General features: G+C 30.7%; 1 protein-coding gene across 1 annotated transcript in view; it reads right to left on the bottom strand.

Annotated features, from left to right (window-relative positions):
* Positions 1-17714, bottom strand: part of LOC149901857 (G protein-coupled receptor dmsr-1-like) — a 45549-nt gene extending 27835 nt beyond the window's left edge. Inside the window, exon 1 of the mRNA XM_090110749.1 lies at positions 17582-17714. The gene's annotated coding sequence lies outside the window, so the exon portion shown is untranslated. The remainder of the gene's footprint in view (positions 1-17581) is intronic.
* Positions 17715-23715: the final 6001 nt, after the last annotated feature.

Here is a 23715-nt window from a genome sequence, read left to right as displayed (position 1 = left end):
CATGACGTATGTTGAGTGGAACATAAGTGATGTAGGCGGTGTCGTCTCTTATTAATATTATCTCAATGCTTATAATAGATTATTTATAAGAAACGAAAGTATCTATAATTGTCTACATCACTGTGAGGACACTGTGATGTGTGCTATAAAAATGGTTCGGAGCATACATAATAAATAAGAATATTGGTGGTTTTTTGACCCAATAATAAATGTAAATAAATAAAATGCTGTTATTTTGATAAGATATATGCAATATGCATACTACTAGGTACTTACCTACGCTTCAAAATTAAAAATGTATTTTATGTTTAAACTTAAGCTGTATAAATTTATTCATATGTTTGTACGAGGCAATTCAATGCTAGCAGTCAATATGATTGATGACGAAGACCATCAATAATATTTATGGAGCAATGAATTTTACTTGCACATGTGAATATCTTAAATTTAAACTATTGGCAGGTATTCAACGTAGAAAAACTTTATTATACTCCAAAAATAGACGGGTTATTGTGGATATTATACAAACATAGTATATCCGTGGGAAGGAAAGTTTTTATTAGTGGTCGGAGTCCTTATATAAAGGTTAATGACTAGGTTCTTCTAATCCTTGATTAATGTGTGGTTCCATTAAGCTATAGTAATAGCTGTTGTTATAGTTGCTAACGACATCATTACCTATCTACTACCGGGACATGACTTGACACATTGCAATCAATTGGAGCGTAGGCTCTTGTACTTATAGCCTTTTTTTTATTTTTGCAAAAAAATATGCCTACATATATTTCTTGACAAAAGAAACAATATACCGAAAAATTGCATAGTCATAGATTGCATTAAAAATAACAATGAAATTTATTTATATCATAGTCGATTTGTTACTATAGTTAATTTCAATTAAACCCACCTTGCTCAACATTTTTAAGTATAACCATTGTATTATATTATCTTGCTATAAAGTAGTTAATCGTATAATTTATTTAATCTATTTATATTTTATTGTTTTTATGAGCTTTTCAAACTGCAAGCCAGGCGCCTAATTGGTTCTAGATACGTTAAAGTACTTACTCTCTGTAAAACATTTTGCTTCTGTTCCAGCAAAAATAAAATTACGAAATCTTCGCTTAAAAACAATACAACACAATGAAATTAAAGCAATCAACTATGAGAGTAGTAAAGTAAAATTGGAAAAGCAAATATTCATCCCAAATGAGAACACGAACCCTTTGTTACTGTAATGAAAGACTCGTTGAAATTCTTTTTCAAAGAAATCGATATTGTGAAGATTGATTGGCAGTGATTAGTCGAGTAGCCACTATTGAACCTAATAACAATGTGACGTTCTAATAAGAATATGCATGTTAGGAGACAACAATCAAATAATACACTATAGGATATTTTATAGCATACCTAGCATTTAAAATGAAGTGTTGTAAAGTGCCATTTTAACATTGAATATGTAAATCTGTCATTGAAAAAGCAACCGAGGAATAAAGGCATCAATATCATTACACTTATTGTCACTTAAACGCTAATGTTTTATGCAGAATTGGTAGATTGAAATCCTCGTACTGAAGAAAATACGACATTCATTTAAATTGGCTTTTGCCGAATCCAAATAAAATTAGGTGCACTCAATAAATCTCGCTCTTAAATATATATCTCAAAGGAATCTAATTGAAACTCGACAAGAGCTTAATTAAATTTTAATCAATTTAGATTTTTATTAAAAGTAATATCTTGAAAATATGATTTTAAAATTCCACGAAATGAGAATTATCAAACAAAAACATGCATACAATTTTAAATGATTCTCTAGAAATACGTAGTACATTTCTGTTAATGTCTGGCGCTCGTTTTTCGTTTTCTACTTTATTAAAAGAAAGTAAATGAGAAACGAGATACAGTGTTAATTCCATTGAAAGTTCCTTGCGGTGGAGATGGATTTGAGTACAGCATTACCACAATATACAGATACATACAGTAAGGAAACTTCATACAAAATGTTCGAAATGGCTCCCCCCCCATCAAGCGTGTTTACAAGGGTATTGAGGGGGATCGATAGTAGCGGGTGACACATCCACAGATTTTGAATATAGTATGGAAAAAAGTTTAAAGTGATGTCAATTCACATTAAATAAATATCGATTGTTTCAGTTTGTAGCCCTTTCAATAAATATATTTGTAAATACCATATCTGACTACAAGTTAAAAAGAGACTATTTTTTAATTTCTATAGATATGTCATATGACAGTATGAGTTTTATATTATGTTGACATATTTTCTATCAAAATGATAGCTATAAATAGTACCTATTAGGAGTCCAGTCTGTTTAAAGATCGCATCTATTTTTTACGCAATCTAGAAGATCACGAAAATAATATAAAAAAAAGGAAACCTTAAAAAAATCTTGTTTAAATTTATGTGCATAATTACGTAAATATTAGGGAAGAAAAAGATAGATATTATAATTATTGTATTTTTATCGATACGTGGCGTCTCCACTTTGTCAAGCACTAAGCCTGTCAAACTATTTTCTTTTTCTTCCTAAAACAAAAAGGTAGAGGTTCTATGCTCGTATAATAATAATTTTAATTTATTTTTGCATATTTTGTGTTTTTTAATTTAATTTAATTTATCGTTTTAAAAATAATTTAGTAGGTATACCTACATACAAGTATTGTAAATTCTGGTTTAAAATAATTATTGAATATATGTATAATACAAATATCAAGCATTATAAATAATTTAGATACATTAAATAGCCTTCGGCGTCCATAACAAAACTTAGATTTCGAAATATAGCACTGATAAAAACGTATTTACTTTTACAAGCTGTATTAATTCGGATTGTTTCTTCTTGTAAATTCATATTTAGGCTACACCATTTTTGTATTTTAACGGGTTTTAATCTCCAAATTACCACAAAATCAACTGTGAAAAAAAGCAAACAGAAATATACAGGCCGAATTGATAACCTTCTCCTTTATTTTTCAAGTCGGTTAAATATCAAAAAGTAACAGCCCTATAGCTATACCTCATAATTTCATGGGGGGGGGCTTAGTTTCCTAACTGTATGTACGTAGTATATATCTGTCAACTGTGGCATTACCAACCTAATAAAAAAGTTCACAGTACATAACTTGTTACTTACAGATGTCGGCCCTTAGTGAACTAATGTACATTGACAAGCAATATGATTACCTACATCAATTCAATCCGAGTTGTGAAACATTCTTTTCTTTATTTTTCCTAACTTGTCCTAATAACAGAATTCACAATTTATATCACAATTTCATTCCGACTGATTCCGAGAGATCTGAAAATTCTTTGATGTTTGAGGATTTTCTGAGGAAATTACATATTGCACCATTTCAAAAGCTTCGTACCTCTACAAAGCTTTTATATTTACATTTAATTGTTATTTTATGCTAATAATTATATTATAAAGTTTATACGGTCTATTAAACTAGGTAATAGGTATTAGGCTGTAAAGAAAAAAATAATGCCACACTCTTTATAATTGTAGGTAATGAAAATATATCTGTAGTTTTATCTAATACATACTTTAATTTTAAATAAGCTTAACAGGACTATATCCTATCATAAAATATAATTCTCATATCTATTCTGTAATGATTTTATTTGATTTGATTGATTCTACTACATGATATAGCCTAAAATAAATTTCATATATTGTTCACACACAAAGAGTTATAGTTAAATATTCAATGTTTGTGTTCTACCGGAATATTTACTTTGACTACTCCCGTTTCAAAGACACAAAAAATGAACGATCCATTCCAAAATTCCTTTTGTGGCACGTCAATATTTGATAGAAAGGGCATTGAAACTTTCTGGCATATCAAACCCGCCGCCATTTTGATTTTTTTTCAAAATCGCGGCGCACGATTAAAGTGGTATGTATGGATAGAGGATACATAGACAAACAAAAAATGTCTAATAACATAGTACCCTAAAGCGTCACATTACCGAGATATTTGGAGGTAAATATTCACTTATGAGTACGACAAACACTAAAAATAGACTTATTACGTGTCTATATGCATAATATTATCTCCAAATAATCACTCCCAGGTAGATTATTATTATTAACAGTTTATTGGAAGAAAGTAGGTAGATTCATTACATAAAAACATACATACATTACATAAAAATGTAAGTAATGTAATGAATACCTACTTTCTTCCTGTAATAATAATAATCTACCTAGGAGTGATTATTTGGAGATAATATTATGCATATAGACACGTAATAAGTCTATTTTTAGTGTTTGTCGTTGTACTCATAAGTGAATATTTACCTCCAAATATCTCGGTAATGTGACGCTTTAGGGTACTATGTTATGAGACATTTTTTGTTCGTCTATGTGTCCTCTATCCATACATACCACTTTAATCGTGCGCCGCGATTTTGAAAAAAAATCAAAATGGCGGCGGGTCGATATGCCAGCGTCCATACAAAAAGTTTCAAACCCCTTTCATTTGAAACTTTTATACGGAAATATTGGAAGAAGTTTTTCGCAATAGCTCTTCCTTCGCATTAAACTAATATGTTCTTCAAAATTGTTGCTCAATAAGTTAAATTCCTGGTCTTTATTTAATTCTGTCTACAGGAATGTAACTGAATACGAGTGGTACTTGATAATATAACTGTCACAACGTGAACGCCCGCAATAATCTCTATTGAAAAATTGGCGAGAGTGAGATTGTTGGGCAATAAGCTCGTTGGATTATGTAACTCCATTGTATAAGCATAGTCCTTAGTAGCTACTGAACACTTCATTGCGAAACAACATTCAATTTCCTTTATGGAAAGAATGGCCATTTCCCGAAATGGCTAAGTAATAATCAAGGCAACATACATAGTATAAAAACAGTATTTAAATTACGTTATCCAAATGTACCTATATGCTCATATAATAAAAACTATAACTATTATGTAAATCATGACAACACAACTTTAATTCATTTATTGAATGACGTAAATCGGTTCATTGAACTGGAAAAAATAATTTAAGAGCATTTTCTTAAGAAAAAAATGATGCAAATGTACGCTCTATTATAACATTAAGCTAGAGAATATGGAAAAAAATAATATAATAAAAATGAATAGACAAAAACTCAAGAACGGCTCGACCATTTTTTAGCTGTTTTGTCATTAAGGAACAAAATTTTCCTGTCTTCTCTCCATTAGAACCTTTTTTATTATTTATTTATTTGTATTATGAAGAAAAAAACACGAAAATGGGGCAATTGAACAGAACAACTATTTTTGAAATACCGAAGTATGAAATATATCACAGAAATGATTATTATAAATAAAACTTAAATATTTATAGTTCTATAAACTTTGCATATAAATAACTACTTGACGTACCTAGTTCTCGCTTCTAGTAAATATATTTAGAAATAAACATTGCATTTTAATATCTTCGTACTAGTTGTTTCAAAGACGTAAAGCACTCTAAAGTCATATTAAAACTAGATGAAACATAGAAATGCAGTTTGAACTTACATGACGAAGTTTCATACATACTATTTCCGTTTATGAAATAATTTTCATGAAAATGTTACGTTTTAATCATAAATGCAAATTTTATACTTACATAATACAGAAAATAATAATATGTATAGGTATCGGTATTTAAATGCTATAAAAAAACGAAATATCAAATTCGATTCATTCCTAAACAACTTAAATGTCCATCTTAAAAAAGCCTAACCAATGTGTAAACTCTTTAAACGAATAAATTAGAATCATTTTTGAAAAAAAAATGTTATTGAACTTATTCGAGAAAATAATTTATAGAAACAAAGTTCCCGAATATTGCTAGCCCATTCTCGTCAAATCGAATTTTCGTTTTGCGCTTTTCCTTCACACTTGCCTTCATCCATATCATTACCCTTGATATTTACGTGATATTGTCCCAAATATAGGCCGTATTCATCAACTCTGACATGTTAATTTCACAATGCACCCCCAGAGCTCGAGAGAAAATTTACATTTACCTTCATAGAATAACAATAAAGCAAGTGGAATATTCCTTGAAAATTTCATCTTATATTCTTTAAGTAAATGGGTGGGATAGGAGCATATTGAACTGAGTTACAAGAATCATATAATTTTATAGTCGGTACGTAAACTAGAGCTTCCACACAATGGACAATTCTGACAATGTGGTGAACAGCAGGTTGCCGCCGTTATTGTATGCTGTTATGGCTTAACTTCGATTTGATTTGTGAAATACTCAAACATATCCAACATTTTACTTTTCAATTTATTCGTCTGGTTCGTTTCTTTTTAATTAATAATCTATTGTTATGTTAACGTCTTTCATACCCTCATAATCCCCATGAGTAGCTTTAAATATCAGAAAATAAAATTTTACGAGCAGGAAAATAGTACAATTTATTTGAGTCTAACTTATTTTATATTAAATTTAAGCTTTGTTTTAAGGTATAATACCAATAAAAATTTCAAATTAAAAACAGAAGTTAAAGCGATGACAATGAATTTAAATATCCTAATGCATTTCAATTCCGTTCGGTAGAGACGTATTCATAAATATGAAATTTAACTAAGAATCTACTTAATATAAAACCTTAAAATTCATGTTTACAGTTAAGCTTAAGCTACATTACGTTACCTAAGTCCAGCTCACAAACGATCGAGTTAAGTTTCATGTTTCTACTGTACTTAGTTTACTTAGTTCTTATTAAGTTCGCACCCACACAGGTGAACGTAATAAGAAGCTTTTGAAATTCCTGTATTACGAGTAATATAGTATGCTTCTGAAGTTACTATTACCTAAACCTGAACTAAATATAAGTTTAAGTTTCGTAAAAGGAATTGAAAAATAAAATTCATAGGTATCACAAGGATTTATACCTACTAAAATGTTCATGTTTGTCTAATTCTCTATCCTTCTGTATAAATAAATGCCTTGTATGTAAGCCTTTTGTACTACACAATTCTTCCTCAAACCTACAATTTTTAGCTCATGATTGACATACAGGTGTAATTATGAATCATCATAATAAAACACAATATTAATTAATAATAATTACAAAAAATATTATAATTGACATCCATAAATCATGAATCACATACATTTTCGATTCCTATTGTGATTTTTTTCAACACATCTGAACCGATGCAATCAAGCAACTTTTTCCTTATAAACATTTTGATTTAATAAAAATTAATGTTTCATGAATTTTTTATTTAAATCAGAAACATAAATATGAAAACCCAATATCGACGACCGCAGAGACATATTATTCTGAATTGAATTTTAGGTCAATGTTTGCATAATAGTACAAATAACAGCATAGAGTTTAGACTATATCAAGTTAACGATTTTGGTTTTATTGGGCTCGAATTTAATTAGTTCTCTATACATGTGGTGCCTTTGCATTCAATAACTAATTGGTAATATTGGTAACATACGTGGGATGTTTTCAAGTAATTTGCCATACCGTGGAAAAGCTCACCTTCCGAGAAATTTAGGAACAGTCCATTTGAGGTGGGTACATATTATAGGTGCTCTTTAGTAATATGATTAAAAGGGTTAAAACGATGGAATAAATATGATTTCAACGTAAACAGATCGTCTGTATATATAAAACAAATTCATTAATCAAGCAGTAGGTATATCTAATGGATGGTAGGTCGTATTGCAGACACACTATATTTAAATTGTTGTAAAATTTAAAAATTCCATCAACGAGAAACCGATAATACATAAAGAACAATTAAGATTTATAAACGTATATTGAAGGTTTCGGAGAGACAATGCAAAATCCGCTCATAAAGATTATTGTGTACGAATTATTCCGCTCGAACATTCTCCCTTATTGTCTACCGCCCTAGGTTTCCAAGCGTAAGCGTAACGTTGCTACTCAATTCATATAGTTAAAAATTCCAATTTCATTTAAAGAGCTTTAAAATGGTTGAACAATTTGTGTCCACTCTCGAGTCCATTTCATGATCTAATTTCTTAACTAGGAATTTCTATTTTATACAATTTCTAACTACAACATAATACAAACGTTTATTGTATTCATAGATTGTAGACACGGTGCAATAAATCGAAGCGAATACTAATGAATTGAACATAATTTTAAAACTTTTGATTGATCCAGTCAAACCCTCATGTAATTGAAGATAATAAATACGAAGGGTTTTATTATTCATCGTCTGCGCAAGTTGTATCCCAAAATAAGTTTCTTGGAACAGGTTTCTTTGAGGGAATAATTTCAATGGGATATATTTCACACAAATATAAATATTCTATGAGTCGATCTTTTCAGCTTTTGAAAACATTGTTCGATTACTGCGGGTCTTGTTTTCTGGAAACCCGCTTTTACTGTGTTGAAGATCTGAGGGCACTTCAAACGTAAATTTCAGCATCTTATTTACCTGTATCCATATTAAATAACTCCAACAAAACCTACTTTATTGACAGAAAGATGTCTTATTATATTATTCTTAATAGAGCAGGCTCCAAGGAGATGTTCGTTTGCAAAAATCGCGGACCTAAATCTGACTTTTGATATATATTGTATAGATCCCAGACATCCTATAGACAGATGTTGCCAACCAGTTTTGTGGTCCCCCTGCCCGCACTCCGGTAATTAAATATGGCATACAAAGAAAAAAATAAAAATTTCCAAAACATCCCGTGTGGGGTATCAAATGAAAGAGCTTATTGAGTAGATCACGAATATATAGCATACTATATACATTTCTTACACTTTCTCTAAGATTTTTTAGAAAATTTACGAAAATGGTCCATTTTTGAGTTAACTTTAAACCTCATGAGTTTTCAATCTATAGTAGATTGAAAACTCATGAATATATTTTTTAAATTATTATTTTAAATAATTAACAATAGTCCATTGTTTATGATTCAATAGTTCGTAATATAATATAAGTGAGCTATGTGGTGGATTTGATGAAAATAACTATATACTATATGAACTTGAAAATATACTCGCCATCTTTGAATGCTCCCCCCACTCCCCCATGCAACTATTTCACTGTACGAAATATTGAATCGTAAACAATGGACTATTGTTAATTATTTAAAATAATAATTTAAAAAATATATTCATGAGTTTTCAATCTATAGTGGTTTAAAGTTAACTCAAAAATGGACCATTTTCGTAAATTTTCTAAAAAATCTTAGAGAAAGTGTAAGAAATGTATATAGTATGCTATATATTCGTGATCTACTCAATAAGCTCTTTCATTTGATACCCCACACGGCATGTTTTGGAAATTTTTATTTTTTTCTTTGTATGCCATATTTAATTACCGGGGTGCGGGCAGGGGGACCACAAAACTGGTTGGCAACATCTGTCTATAGGATGTCTGGGATCTATACAATATATATCAGAAGTCAGATTTAGGTCCGCGATTTTTGCAAACGAAACTCCACTGAGAGTCCGGTCTATAAGTTTATGTCTTTCGATTTATTTATAATCACAATCTTGAACGTCATTTATTATTCGCTGAAATTAACAATTAATGAACAAATATGTTTATTTCAGATTCCATAAATAGTTTTGCTAGCAATTTATTAAATAACCAGACATGAATTTTCGTTTATTTTAAGTACATATAACCAGAGGCGCGTAATTGTAGAGAAACTGTGAAACTTAAAACGCAATCACTAAAGGTAAGTGGTTCCAAATCGAAGTCCTTTGAACAAGTTTTCGGAATGTTTCCTCCTTGACCTATTATTATCTTGCTTAAGCGAGCCAGCACTGGAAACCTTGCTAATTGTTTCTAATTCACGGAGTTGGTAACTACTTCTCTACCTCCAGCAGGAACGGTAAAAATAGTATTCATTCAGAGTATTATAGACAACAAGTTTATCCATCCATTGTATTTTTTTCAATTTAAATTTTATTTGCAGTCTGTGCATTTTCTGTGAGATCTAGTTGATATTAGCCTTTATTCTATTTATAATACAGGGTGTCTCAAAAGAAAGTTTATATTTTGTGGATGAATAAAAAAAAAGTAAGCGGTCGCGGTGTATTGAAAAAATGTTTATTAATTATTAAAGTGCATAATATGGGAATTTATTTCTTAAAAATATTATCGTCCAAATGCAGTCCATTGCGTTCACGGCACTCATTTAATCGAGCAGTAAAATTACAGTATTTATGACAGCTCGGCAGGTAGACACAGTGATGGCTGCCATTTCGTGCCGGATATTTTCTTTTAAATGGTCTAGAGAAGTTGGTTCGTTGGCATACACTTTAGATTTAAGATACCCCCACAAGAAATTATCGAGAATAGAAATTAGTGAGGCATTATTGGCACTTACTTTTTCGAAGACGAAAGGGGGCGTGCAGTTACAGTAAATTCAGAGCGATGGTAGACGAGTTTTTAGTGCCTGCACTGCAAAACTTTCCTGGCTATAACCAGAGAACATGGTTGCAGCAAGACGAAGCTACATCACACACATCCAATATGTCTTTACCTCGAATTCATGAAATTTTTCCGGGAAAATTGATCTCTAGGAGAGGTGATATAAATTGGCCTCCACGCAGCCCTGATTTAACTCCCATGGACTTTTTCTTGTGGGGGTATCTTGAATCTAAAGTGTATGCCAAAAAAAACAACTTCTCTAGTGCATTTAAAAGAAAATATCCGACACGAAATGGCAGCCATCACTGCGTCTACCTGCCGAGCTGTCATAAATAATTTTTAGTGTTCGATTAAATGAGTGCCGTGAACGCAATGGACTGCATTTGGACGAAATTATTTTTAATAAATAAATTCCCATATTATGCACTTTAATAATTAATAAACATTTTTTCAATACACCGCTTACTTTTTTTTTTATTCATCCACAAAATATAAACTTTCTTTTGAGACACCCTGTTTGTTAGTTTGTTAGTAGGATGGAGAGAACTTATATAAACGTATAGAGCGCTTTAAATAAAAATTAGATAATATATGTTCATATTCTTAGTGAGTTATCTAAATTTGGCAAAGTAAATGGGTTAAAATAACAATTATTGTAACGCAAATGTTCACAAAGAATCCTTTCATCTAACCTTATTTCTTATTCAGAAATGGGTGTTTGTTATAAACATATAAATCCGAAATGATAATCTTAACAGAAACTTAACTGCATATTTATGTGTGGAAATTTAACAGCCGCTATCGCTCTCATGCGTCCACACACGACCGCAGATGCAACTGACGAAATTGGCATCACGAAATTCAAAATTTATTTCAGCCACGAACAGTATTCATATTTACATTTTTAAACGAGAAGGTAAGCTAATTTTTAAAACTTAAATTTTCTGAATAGTAAAGAATTGTTAACAAACAAACAATACAAATAAGATAACGTTCGTTCCAGAATTGTCCAAGCGAAACAAAATCTCTGCAGTCATCCAAAATCCTCAGATCCCATAATCCCACCTAGATCCCACCCTATGTGGTTGACAATACAATTAAATATCCTATGTCGCTAATGACCGGAAACCTTTGGGACACGTCTTCTCTTTTCTTTTTCTATTACATAAAAATAATAGCCTTTACAATGTCGTTTATTGTAAAGGATTTGTGATTGTACAACGGCTATAAAAAAACAGTGTCGCACCGCAAAAGTAATACATAACTATACGTTCTACTAAAGTTCTACTAAACTAGAGTTAATGGACATTTCCTTTTCTTATAATTTATTAGTCCCATATTAACGAAACATTTCTTATACTTAAATGCTACGCGGATCCCTTATAAAATACTAGCGACCCGCCCCGGCTTCGCACGGGTGCAATGCTGATACTAAATACACTACAGAAAAATTGTGAACGTTGTATAGGTATAAAAATATAGCGGCCCGCTCCGGCATCGCACGGGTATAAAATACACAGCCGGGCGGCCGCAAACGCTACGTCCCGCAATTTTTAAATCTGTAATATCTTAGAAAATATTCACTTAAATCATACGGTGTAAAGGGCCATATAGATCTATATTAAATGAACAATGTATCCATGGTATTTAATTGGTTAAGGATTAATGCTGTATTGGTTAAAATCGCTTCGAAAATTAGCCATTATTTGTCGTAAAAAGTAAATGACAAAAAAAAGTTATTGTGGGTTATCCATAAGAGATAGACATATACCATCGCGGACTTTTCTGTAGACCTTTTCAATGCGTATAATACTTAGTACATTATTTTGATAAAACTCGTAGGGTTCAGCCTGCGTTTGCAATGTAAGCGGAATAAATGTAATTTTTTACGACATCACATTAGAAACCTCAAAAATATCAGTACTTCTCCACTACTTAATGGATCTTATTATACATATAAACCTTCCTCTTGAATCACTCTATCTATTAAAAAAAACCGCATCCAAATCCGTTGCGTAGTTTCAAAGATTTAAGCGTACAAAGGGACATAGGGACATAGGGACATAGGGACATAGGGACATAGGGACAGGGAAAGCGACTTTGTTTTATACTATGTAGTGAAGTATATTAATATAATTACATAGGGGAAGATTTGATTGTTTATCACTTTGAAAGTTTATAACAGAACTACTTTACTACAATAAGATGTGAAAATTATTACTGACCGACAAAGATAACATATTTATTTTAATTTATATGAAATAATACACCTCTTTTTCAGATCCATACTTTAAAGATAATAATCTAGTTCTTATAATAACTCAAACAATAACTAATTTAAAGACAGAGAGCTTTATGAAATCAATAACAAATACCCAAATAATCGGCAAATTTAGAAAATTGAATACTAGAATGTAATTTATGAGAGTTGACGAACCAATTTATAACATTACGATTAAGTTTTTATTAACATTATGCACCACATTATACTGCTGAGTTAATGTAAAGTAATATAGTAACTCTCATTAGCTGTTATTATTATCTACGAACTAATCTAGAGTACCTGGTATAATAATGAGCTTTAGGTGCCCTATAAATAATACCATTCAGCCACTTAAAAGTGCTATCTTCAATATTAAAAATAGATTGTCATATTTTTTTATTTTATTCTTATCGTTACATCGTTAGAGCAGACTTATTTGATACTAGCTGCGCTCCGCGGTTTCACCCGCGTGGCTTTGCTCCTGTTGGTCTTAACGTGATGATATAGCATTCGATGAATGGGCTATCAAACACCGAAAGAATTTTTCAAATTGGACCAGTAGTTCCTGAGATTAGCGCGTTCAAACAAACAAACAAACTCTTCAGCTTTATAATATTAGTAGATATATATGCTACAAAGCTTAAAAACATATTGATGGCGTAGTATTATATTTTAATATTTTCATTATTTAATTAATTAACAAACTAACAAAAGTCCATAATTGTTTATGGGTAAACTTATTATTTTTGCATATTAATATCATAACTCGAAAAACCATTGCAAAATTAGTGATTATTTTTTATAAATTTCAACGATATGCATTATCATATAAATGGCTTCGTTTAAGTTGTGTTTGATGATTCAAACGTGATTGCTTTATTATTTTGTCGTTCAATTTTCCTGCTCATATTCAATTATTATTCGTAAATATACATTTTTTCTTCAACACGTGATTGCAAAAATGTATGAATCAGATGTTTTCGAACTTTCTTTTTGTACAGTTTCTGTACGTCACGGTAAAATGAAAAAGTTTTCCTTTTTTGGGCTCAAAATATGCCAACGCTACCAGCTGCCTTTACACCCACTATCTCATTTTTGCAGAAATTACACTTAAAGCAATCACAAAACAAAATCATACATCAGTTCATTTATTTCATTGATCATCTGAAGGAATTCAAAGAAAAACTTATTATCGTTTGCTCAGCTACAATCCTACAACTTGCTTCATCAAAGTTCTATTTTGAGGATAAATACATAAGTTCTCGTTGGTAATGTTGGTTCCTAAGGCAAGTTTATTTAATAGATTGTATAAGATACTGACTATTTGTTCGATGTCTGTGTTACCAGTTAAAGGAAATACTAATACTGAAATGCTCTGAGGGAGTCAGTGCTAAAGTTTAAACTAGGTTCGTTAATTATTGAGTACTAGATCTCCGCCCGCGGCTTCGCCCGCGTTTTCAAAGGAAAACCCGCATAGTTCCAGTTCCCGTGGGATTTCCGGGATAAAACTTATCCTATGTGTTAGTCCAAGTTACCTTCTATATGTGTGCTAAATTTCATTGTAATTAGTTCAGTAGTTTTTACGTGAAAGAGTAACAAACATCCATACATCCATACAAACTTTCGCCTTTATAATATGTAGTATTAATAGTAGATATTCATTCTTATAACACGTACCTATTTTCTAAAATAAATGAAGCTTATTATCTTAAGCACAATTAATTTACTGTCATAAGAAGTAAGATTTTTTTAAATAACTAGATAATAAATATAAATTGTGTTAAAGATTTTCAAAAATCGATAGACGTCCTTAACCAGAACAATGTTTTTTTTTTCATAGAAATTGAGGTTTTGTACTAACCATTAAGTTTCGTACTTTAGCTTCGTAATAATTATACCAGTGTAAAAATATGAAAACGTAGATATTATTTATCAACACAGGGCCCATAGAGATTAAAGTAGTAACAATGAACCGACATCACGTTTACAACTAAAATCGATTTTTAGATGAAACTGCATTGAATGTGAGCCAACCTCATCTTGAGATGAAAACAACGCTTATAACTCGCTTTTAAAACTACGAGATTTGTAAAAAATATTCTTATTCCGTAATCAAAATTTGCATGTATGCAATTTTAATCAAGTTTTCATTGTTTCGACTTAACATGTAATCAGGTGCCGTTTTTAATATGAAAAATGTATGAAAAAACAATTTATTCGAGATATAATAAGTTGAATAGTATGAAATGTTCGATTCCGGTGATAAACAATCTTTTTTCATTCCCAAAAAGGAAGCTCTCTCAATTTGGAAGAGTTTAAAGAGCCTCAAGGCATTTTTGAATGATGCTGAAAGTAATGTTGTACCTACAATTTTTATGCAAATTTTCATGAATTATTATTTTCATATCATATATAAGCTCTCTTATGTAAAGTCGAAGGAACAAGACGTCACAATGAGCTAATCCATACTAATATTATAAATGCGAAAGTAACTCTGTCTGTCTGTCTGTTACTCAATCACGCCTTAACTACTGAACCAATTTTCATGAAATTTGGTATAGAGATATTTTGATACCCGAGAAAGGACATAGGATAGGTTTTATCCCGGAAATCCTACGGGAACGGGTTTTTCTTTGAAAACGCGGGCGAAGCCGCGGGCGGAAAGCTAGTATCAAATAAATTTATATACCTACGTGTTAAATAGAGCAAAATAAACATAGCAATAATATTTTGTTCCGTCCGGGTCCATAAATACAAACATGTCATTTTCCGAGATAAATATTTGTTAAACGTAAATAGATGAAATAAACATAATAATGTGATATATCGTTTTTAAAAAAGAAATTTTTAAATGCATGCATACGGTAAATGGTAAAAATACCTATGTTATGTGGATTTAAAAGTGCTCCTAGAAGGAGTCTAATTGAATAAATAAATGTTTGAGTTATGACCGAAAGGTTTATTTAAGATAAGTTTAGTTTAAATTTATAAAATTAGCACTGTATCAAAATAGAATTTATAATATTATTAGCTCAAGATTATTCAACGATGCTCAGGTGATGGAATGGTGTACTACATCTGCATAAGTTTACGCCATTAGCTAAAATTGTTTATGTTCGCTGCAAATAGTTTGAAGCAAGACTTTAAATACTGTAGATGCTAGGATGTTTAAAGGTATTCAATATTCATATTAATAAATCACTAAATTTAAATCTTGTGATCCAATCAAACGTACCTAAAAAACGTTAAGGAGTGATTTTTGACTAAAATTCGACTGAGCTTTTTTGTTTCCACATGCTGTAAGTAGGCGTATGGTAGTGCGTAGACACTGTAGCTATTTAAAACAAAAACTTTTCAAATAGCTTTCTTAATAAAATACATTTTTCAAAATAAATGAAAAATACATTAAAGGGATTTAAAACATTCATTATAGGTATTATTCATACTGAATTATTTCCATTTTTCAGCGACCGCACCAAGACGTTTCAATCTTATATAAAAAAATGAATCGCAAAATGTGTTGGTAAGCGCATAACTCGAGAACGGCTGAACCGATTTCGATAATTCTTTTTTTATTGAATTAAACGTAAACATGTTCCACGGGCGAAGCCGGGGCGGACCGCTAGTTTTTTAATAAGGCTATATTCTCATAAAATTATACACTAGAGTATAAAATATAAAGTTATTTTTAAGAGACGTATATTATCTATTTTTATCAACATTTTTACATTAGCAAACATCGATGCAGCAGATAAAATCCTTCGCCTCAGTTGTTTAATCCGCAATAACGACACCGATTTCTCTGGAGGGACGTGAAACTAGAATACTTCCGTTCAACTGATTATATTAGGCTTAGCTTTTCAGCTTGTGTATCTTTATAGGTTTTACTTTGTGGTTTAGTTGTTCTGTATTGGATTTTGTTGTATGAATTTCATTTGTACTATGTGAAGGTGTCATTGTAGGCGTATCTAACAATGCTAATCTATACTAATAAGTAATAATAATGTTCTGCTCTTCAGGTTGTTTTTTAAAAGATCTCAAAAATATTTTCACTGTTGAATATTTCGTCATCTCTGTAATTAAAATGTAATCACTCAAATTTCTATACTTTGTCCTTGTTATACTTATGTATTTTTAATTTTATGTAAGTTTAGCATATTATGAATGATATTATGAATATAAGCTAAAAAGTAAAAACTGAAAGTAACCAATGAAGAAAGAACCAATGATAAAAAAGAAATATTAATAAAATGTGATTGATCTATAAAAAATAAAGATTCAATCCGAACATACTGGGCAGTACTAAAGTTAGCATAATAACGAACGAAATATCATCTTTATAACAAAAATGAATCGCCAAATGGGTTGCTAAGCAAAATCGCAAATGGGTATCGAAACTCGAGAACGGCTCGACGAATTCGGGAATATTTTTACGTTTTTGTACTGGGAATGTTCTTACGGAGAGAAATAACGTAAAAGTCGAGGCAGTAGAGCCTGAACAACAGCTTCTAGGGCAGCTAGTTTGGCATATATACAATTTAATCGCTAATTGATTTGTAACTTTTATACCAAATACTTTAAAAGATTTTTCTTTGCAAAGAACGTTAGCGTTAACGTAAAAAGACTTTTCTTAAATAAAAAAAAATAACTAAAGAATAGAGTACCTAATATTTCATTATAAAACAATGCTTGTTAAATTTTATTAAGTACCATTAAATTTATTGTTTAAAAAAAATTGTGACATAACAGTGTTCCTAACAAAGTACCTTTATTAATAATGTTTCTAATATTTATATTATAGGTCTGTACATTTTATCAACTGCAAAATATTAAAAATTATTCAAACAACCCGCCTACATCTGAAAGAAAACAAACAAATATAAACAAAAGTTGAAACGATAAGTTGTACGTACCTTTTCTCAAATTCGAATAAAATATTCACAACTACCAGGAATTGAAACATGAAATAAATTATGATCACTTTAATATTCTAGAGTTATTAACCAATTTTTTATGGAGCCGAGACGGGAAGGCATGGGAGCGACCTGCTTCGACCGAACCACGCTTTCGACTGGAATAGTTAAGCGTTTCTTAAGGGACTCACAGTCTGTCACCATTGAAAACATACATTAGCCATGACAATGACCACAACGCTACCAATTACCACGTCACACATGATAATTTTATATATACGTTTATTTCACGTACGAATAAACACAATACAGAATGTGCCTCGGTAACATCAAGTGTTTACAATATATTCAAGTTGACTACTGTGTAGTGAGTGATCTGATTTACTTTGGCGTCTACCGAAATTTATTGAACATTGACTTTGATAAATTGACATAAATTCTTAACACCACTGATTTAGTTGAGAATTGTAAATTGTAACTTAGCCTTAAAACGGGCAACTGTAAACAAAAATAGTCTAATCACAGATCTTCGTCTGCTCTCAAAAATAATATTGTTTCCCAGTTTTCACCTATTTCTTTGCTATGTATCTTCTCTCATTGGTTGTAGCGTCACGTTATAGAGCTTTTCTCGATGAATGGAATAATAACACAAACACAATTATTCAATCTGTACCGGTAGCTCCTGAGATTAGTACGTTTAAACGAATAATGATGAATTAATCAATCAAACAAAATGTTGTGCGTGCTTAGAGTATAAATAGTCAGTATCAATAGTAAAATTCTTATGTCTAATAAGGTTGGCGAGACTATTATGCAGAAAATGTAAAAATAACCCCAAATGTTTACCAACAAGACTATAATCGATAGTTGATTCGAACTTCCTAATTCGGTTATTTTCACGCGCACTCAATGCCAAAACTTTATCGGGTCGTAAAATTCAGAAGCCACTTTTATGAAAGAATACCACCGCTTCGCTAAAATATTACGTAACGAGATTATGGTATATTATTATGACTTTATGGAACTTTATGAATTATGTTATCAGTATTTGCCCAGTGCGATCTACATTTCATCAACCCTTCCGGTATAAAATTGCTGGCGATTTATTTTTAGACCTAACAGATTTTTCACAACTAGACATTTATTAGCTTTATGTTTACTTCCCACTGTTCCCTTTTGTTTTTGTTTAAACTAGTACCAATATAGTTTTTGCTGTCGAATTGTAGGTAATTAAATATCCGCAATGCTCTTTTTATAGTAATGTTTTTTTTTTCCTTCACATATTTGACCGAAATTATTTGATTATAAAGAACAAATGACGACAAAGAAGATTTTAATATAAATTGAAGCTACTAACCGTTAAGGTTATTGCTCACATATTAAATTGGCGCCGTATCAGCGTAGAACTGCATCGCATGCCAAGTCTTGGATTTTCCGATATGACACCCTTTATCTTAGTTTAGTAAGACATTTATCAGTCTTATAAATTTACTTAACAATCTATGCAGTATTCATGATTATTATGGTAATGTTTCATAATTAATATGATCATCATCATAACTCATATGGGGTAAATGAAGTAATTACGGTAATGTGTTTCAATACACAGATTCGGGTTTTCTCCGCTTATGCTCATATATGAGAGCTTACGTGACTGCGAAAATGACAAATTAAATTCATCGCGCTGGTGTCATGAATATCGAGTAAAGTTACAGTAGTATTTTCGCATGTATTCAATAATTATTTTACTTAGAAAATAAATGCAAACACGTCATTGCAACAGCAATTTTTTGTTTATTATCTCAAAAACGAAATCACCACTTGATGTTTTTATTTTAACTTTAACAATCCCGATCTCTATTCGATTAAAACTTTTGTCAGAATAGATAATGCTGAAAAAGTAAAAATTTCAAATAAGGGTTTTAATAATAATTCAATATGACATAACTTAATAATAAATGTTAGGTATTTCATTTTCACCTGAAGTTTAATATTTGCGTTCAAGCCACCCAAATCTTCATCCTTCCTCAAGGGAATAATAACCCATCCACCCATGAGAAGCCGCATAATAATGATTATCATAACATTTTCGTTAACCCATAACATTAACAATTTTGCGCATGAATTTCAATTTTCTGTTTTTTCTCCAAGGATTACTCAGTAGGTAAATGTTTTACAAAAACATTGTTCTTGTTGTTTTTAAAGGAAGCAACGTATAATTATATCCTAAAATAATACGTATTTTCGGAATATTATTTATGCATAATATAGCGAAAAAAAAATTGGAAGTCCATTAAAGATTTCCAAGATGAATATTTGATTCACGACTGAAAAAATGATTAAGGCAAACGGTATAAAAGTTTTATTTACAATGGACAGAGTGTAAATTAAAATTGTTGTTCAGATATCTATTGTAGTCCGAGGATTAGCGGTAAACCGATGACTTCTGGAGAATTGCGACACAAATGAGATCCCAAGATTAAGACTGAAAACCCATTGAACGTCCCTTAACACCCTTAAGTTGGAAATGTGTTTAGACCAAACATTCAGAAGGTACTACAAAGGTCACCATGGTCAATACTGCTAATAATTAAAATATTTTAACGTAACTAAGTATGTACAACAAAATATTTTCAAATTTTCTGGACAAAATTATTTTCTTATTTAACATTTTTATCAAGTGCTTACCGCCTCATCACTTTAATACAGGAAAAACTACTTACTGTGGTTTACCTCACCCATTTCACAAGTATTACATATTTACCTGTTTGATTCATTAATCGAGGAACATAAATTTCTGTGCGTCGGCATAGTTTTAATATTCATTGTGACTTATTGTCTCTTGAAAGAAAAATATATTTATATATTTATGAGTGCTGGAAAAATTGTACCTTTTAACAGCTCTCTGTGGAATACCAAAGTAGGTATTAAATCTCCTATACTGAGCAGATTTTCCAATCATTTTGTATCCATAAATAGACTACTGAGGAGATCATATGGAAAATTATTTTACTTTTATAAACTCATTTGAATTCAAGACACGCGAAACTCTACCGTTTTTTAATGGTAATTTATGTTCGAGGTGTTGTTTTATTTCAGGAAGGTGAAAACATGTCAACCTCAATTAATCAGTCGCTCGTCTGTGATAAAATGAAATAATGTCTGTTATTTTATAGCAGTAGGTTTATGGTTTATACAATGGGAATATCTTGATATCAATCCTTTATTTACATAATTCATATAATATAATACCTATCATGTCAACGGTGGTCCTCATAAAATTGTACCTTTTGTATTCGACCTTTATCTGTAAAAATATGGGTATAACAAATTGCAATAATACGCAGCAAAATTTTATATGAGATGCATTTTGAATACTATCCCGATGAATTCAGAATGAAACAAACAGATTTTAATAACGATAATATTTGATTACAATCCGGGAAGGCCATTACACAGTAACAAACAAAACTTTGTCAACTCCAACTCGAATCGTGTCGCTAATGTTTCGTGATATTTATAGATTTGGATTATTCTGAAATATTACAATGTTAATCTTTATAAAATACGAAATCGCACATTATTAATTCTAAAGGAAATATAAGTTCTGTTTCTGAAAAAAAAAAACAGTTAAGTATTCGCCGTTGTCTCTGGATTTTTTATCCTTACTTAAATAGATAGAATATCAATACGTTAAATAATATGTAAAATAATATATCTTATCTGTGTAATACAGACTGAAATATGAAAATTTTAGAAGAAAACGCTAACTTCCTTTTGTGGGTAAAAGGCTGAAATTGGAGATAAACATACATGTGGAACATCTGTCATGTGATAACGTGACGAGTAGGTACACAAACAACTTTTGGTGAACAACTGGTGAAAAACTTTTGTGTCAGTCTTCGTTTAAGCAGTTAACATTTATTTTACTTTTGTTATGCATGTTATTGTCATTATATTGTATGTAAAATCCATTCCAGAAATAAACTTCATTCCATATTTAATAGATATTAAAAGAAGTAGCTGAGGGAATAAGAAAAGCTTGATTTCAACAACATAAAATAATGTTCCCCAATAGTCTCATGATATTGTGTGACATTCCAAATTAGTAATTTAAAACAGTATTACCTAATAAAGATACCTGCGGCACATTTCATAATTTCTCACAGACATGAAAGTAATTAGGTATACTTAACGTAATACTTAGGTATACGTGTAATTCTATTAACCAACATAACGTATGTAATATCAACACGAAACCTTAACAACATCAAATTAAAGTTTCCAACAACTGATAAGTGTAAACTAAGTCTTATCCAACAAAACTATCTACAAGTTTCAATAAAAGCGCTTTTAGTTTTTCAAAGCTTTTGCTAGTGACTCTAATAGCTTTACAGCTTTTGTTTTTATATTGTCTCCCTAAATACACACTATATTATATAGATAGTATTTTTGTATTTTAAAATGTTTATATATTACTTGGATAAATGGATCTTTGCCTACAGCCTAATCAAACATGTAACCCAGTAATTAAAACAAAAATATGTTCATATTTATCAATGATTTTTTTTTGTGAGAGGGGGCAACTTAGCATACAGTTTAGCTTAAATTGACCGCCTCCTTGGTACAGTGGTTGACGCGTGAGCGTAGCACCGAGGGGTCCTGACTTCGATTCCCGGTGGAGACGAAAAAAAAATATCTCGGTCTGGTAGGACACAGAAGGCTGATCACCTACTTGTCCTTAAAGAAAATCGATCAGTGAAACAGATGTATAATGCATCTGCCCCTTACCCCACTAGGGGACATATGGGACTTCACTTTTTAGCTTGAATTTATAGGAATATGCATAAGGTAAGTACAGAATTTAAGTACAACTTTAAAATAATGCATTTAACTTCTAGCTATAAATTAGTATTCATATCAAGATTGATAAAAGAACCCCCATATATCAGATCTCTAGTGTCTCACCGACTTGTGATAGGGGTCTGAGACAGGGGATTTGATTAAAATGAGGAGATTTACCAGAGTTTATCTGTACATATGAAGAGACTAGCGTCTGCCTTTGTTTGGAATATGTCGATCAAACTTATTGTCTACACGGCTTCTAAATAAAACAAATTATATTTAAATGTAATAACTATAAGTTTATTAATTCGTTGTATTATTTAGGTTGATTTTAAATTTTGTGAGTATATGTATTGATACACGTATTAAAAGACATGGTTAGAAAGATTCTTAAGACTATAGGTTTTATTTATTTAGTTTTTTTTTTATTCAGAATAATTACCTAACTTGTTGTCTTGCTGCTGCAACAAGAGAACAATAAGTAATTGCGATGGAGATTGGAGACAAATATAAAAGTATAACTTTTGCCGAAAGCTTCGCTCGCGTTCATATTGTAAATTTGAACCGAATCAAATCGAATTGCCTTAATGTTTTTTAATAAAATCAGTCTAGCCGTTTTGGAAGGAATCAGTGACAAATATGCGCACAGAAATAGAAATATTGTTGGAGAGATAGGTATAAGAGGCAGACTATAGGTATTTCACTGATCAATGTGTCTGTATCGTAACAACAACAAAAAATCAAATCTATATAAAAAAATATATCAATAAGCTAATGAGTTTGTTTGTTTGTTTGAAAGCGCTCATTTCAAGAACTACGGATCAGATTTGAAAAAAAATATTGCAGTGTGAGATAGGTAGTCTGTTTATAGAGGAAGGCTATTGGCACCATCACCATCATAGGTATCATTACGCTAACACTCAAATCCAAACCAACATCCATCTAAATTCTTTACGAAGAAAAAAACATCATAAATCAGTATATCATATTTAGAAATAGATATTATATTATTATAAAAAGTTAACTAGATCGTATTATTCAAATTGGTTTTACTTACTACGTCACTTATCTAAATAATGTATTTTTTCTCTTCTAAACAAATTTTCTAAGAAATTATTTTTTTTATTTACCTATTTTTTGTCAATAATTGAATTAAAAAAAATATGTACGGACATTATAAATTATTTATCATTAGATAACCAGGATCTTTGCCGAGCAACGAAGGTAATCTACATAAACATACCCATGTAGAGCAACCCAAGCGAAGCCAGAACGTAAACACTGTTTAA

This window comes from Colias eurytheme, chromosome 16 (assembly GCF_061535395.1).
Source record: "Colias eurytheme isolate Ceu_HAF_F1 chromosome 16, ilColEury1 Martin Lab GWU primary, whole genome shotgun sequence".
NCBI classification, from domain to species: Eukaryota; Metazoa; Arthropoda; class Insecta; order Lepidoptera; family Pieridae; genus Colias; species Colias eurytheme.
This window is presented reverse-complemented; position numbering and strand designations above follow the sequence as displayed.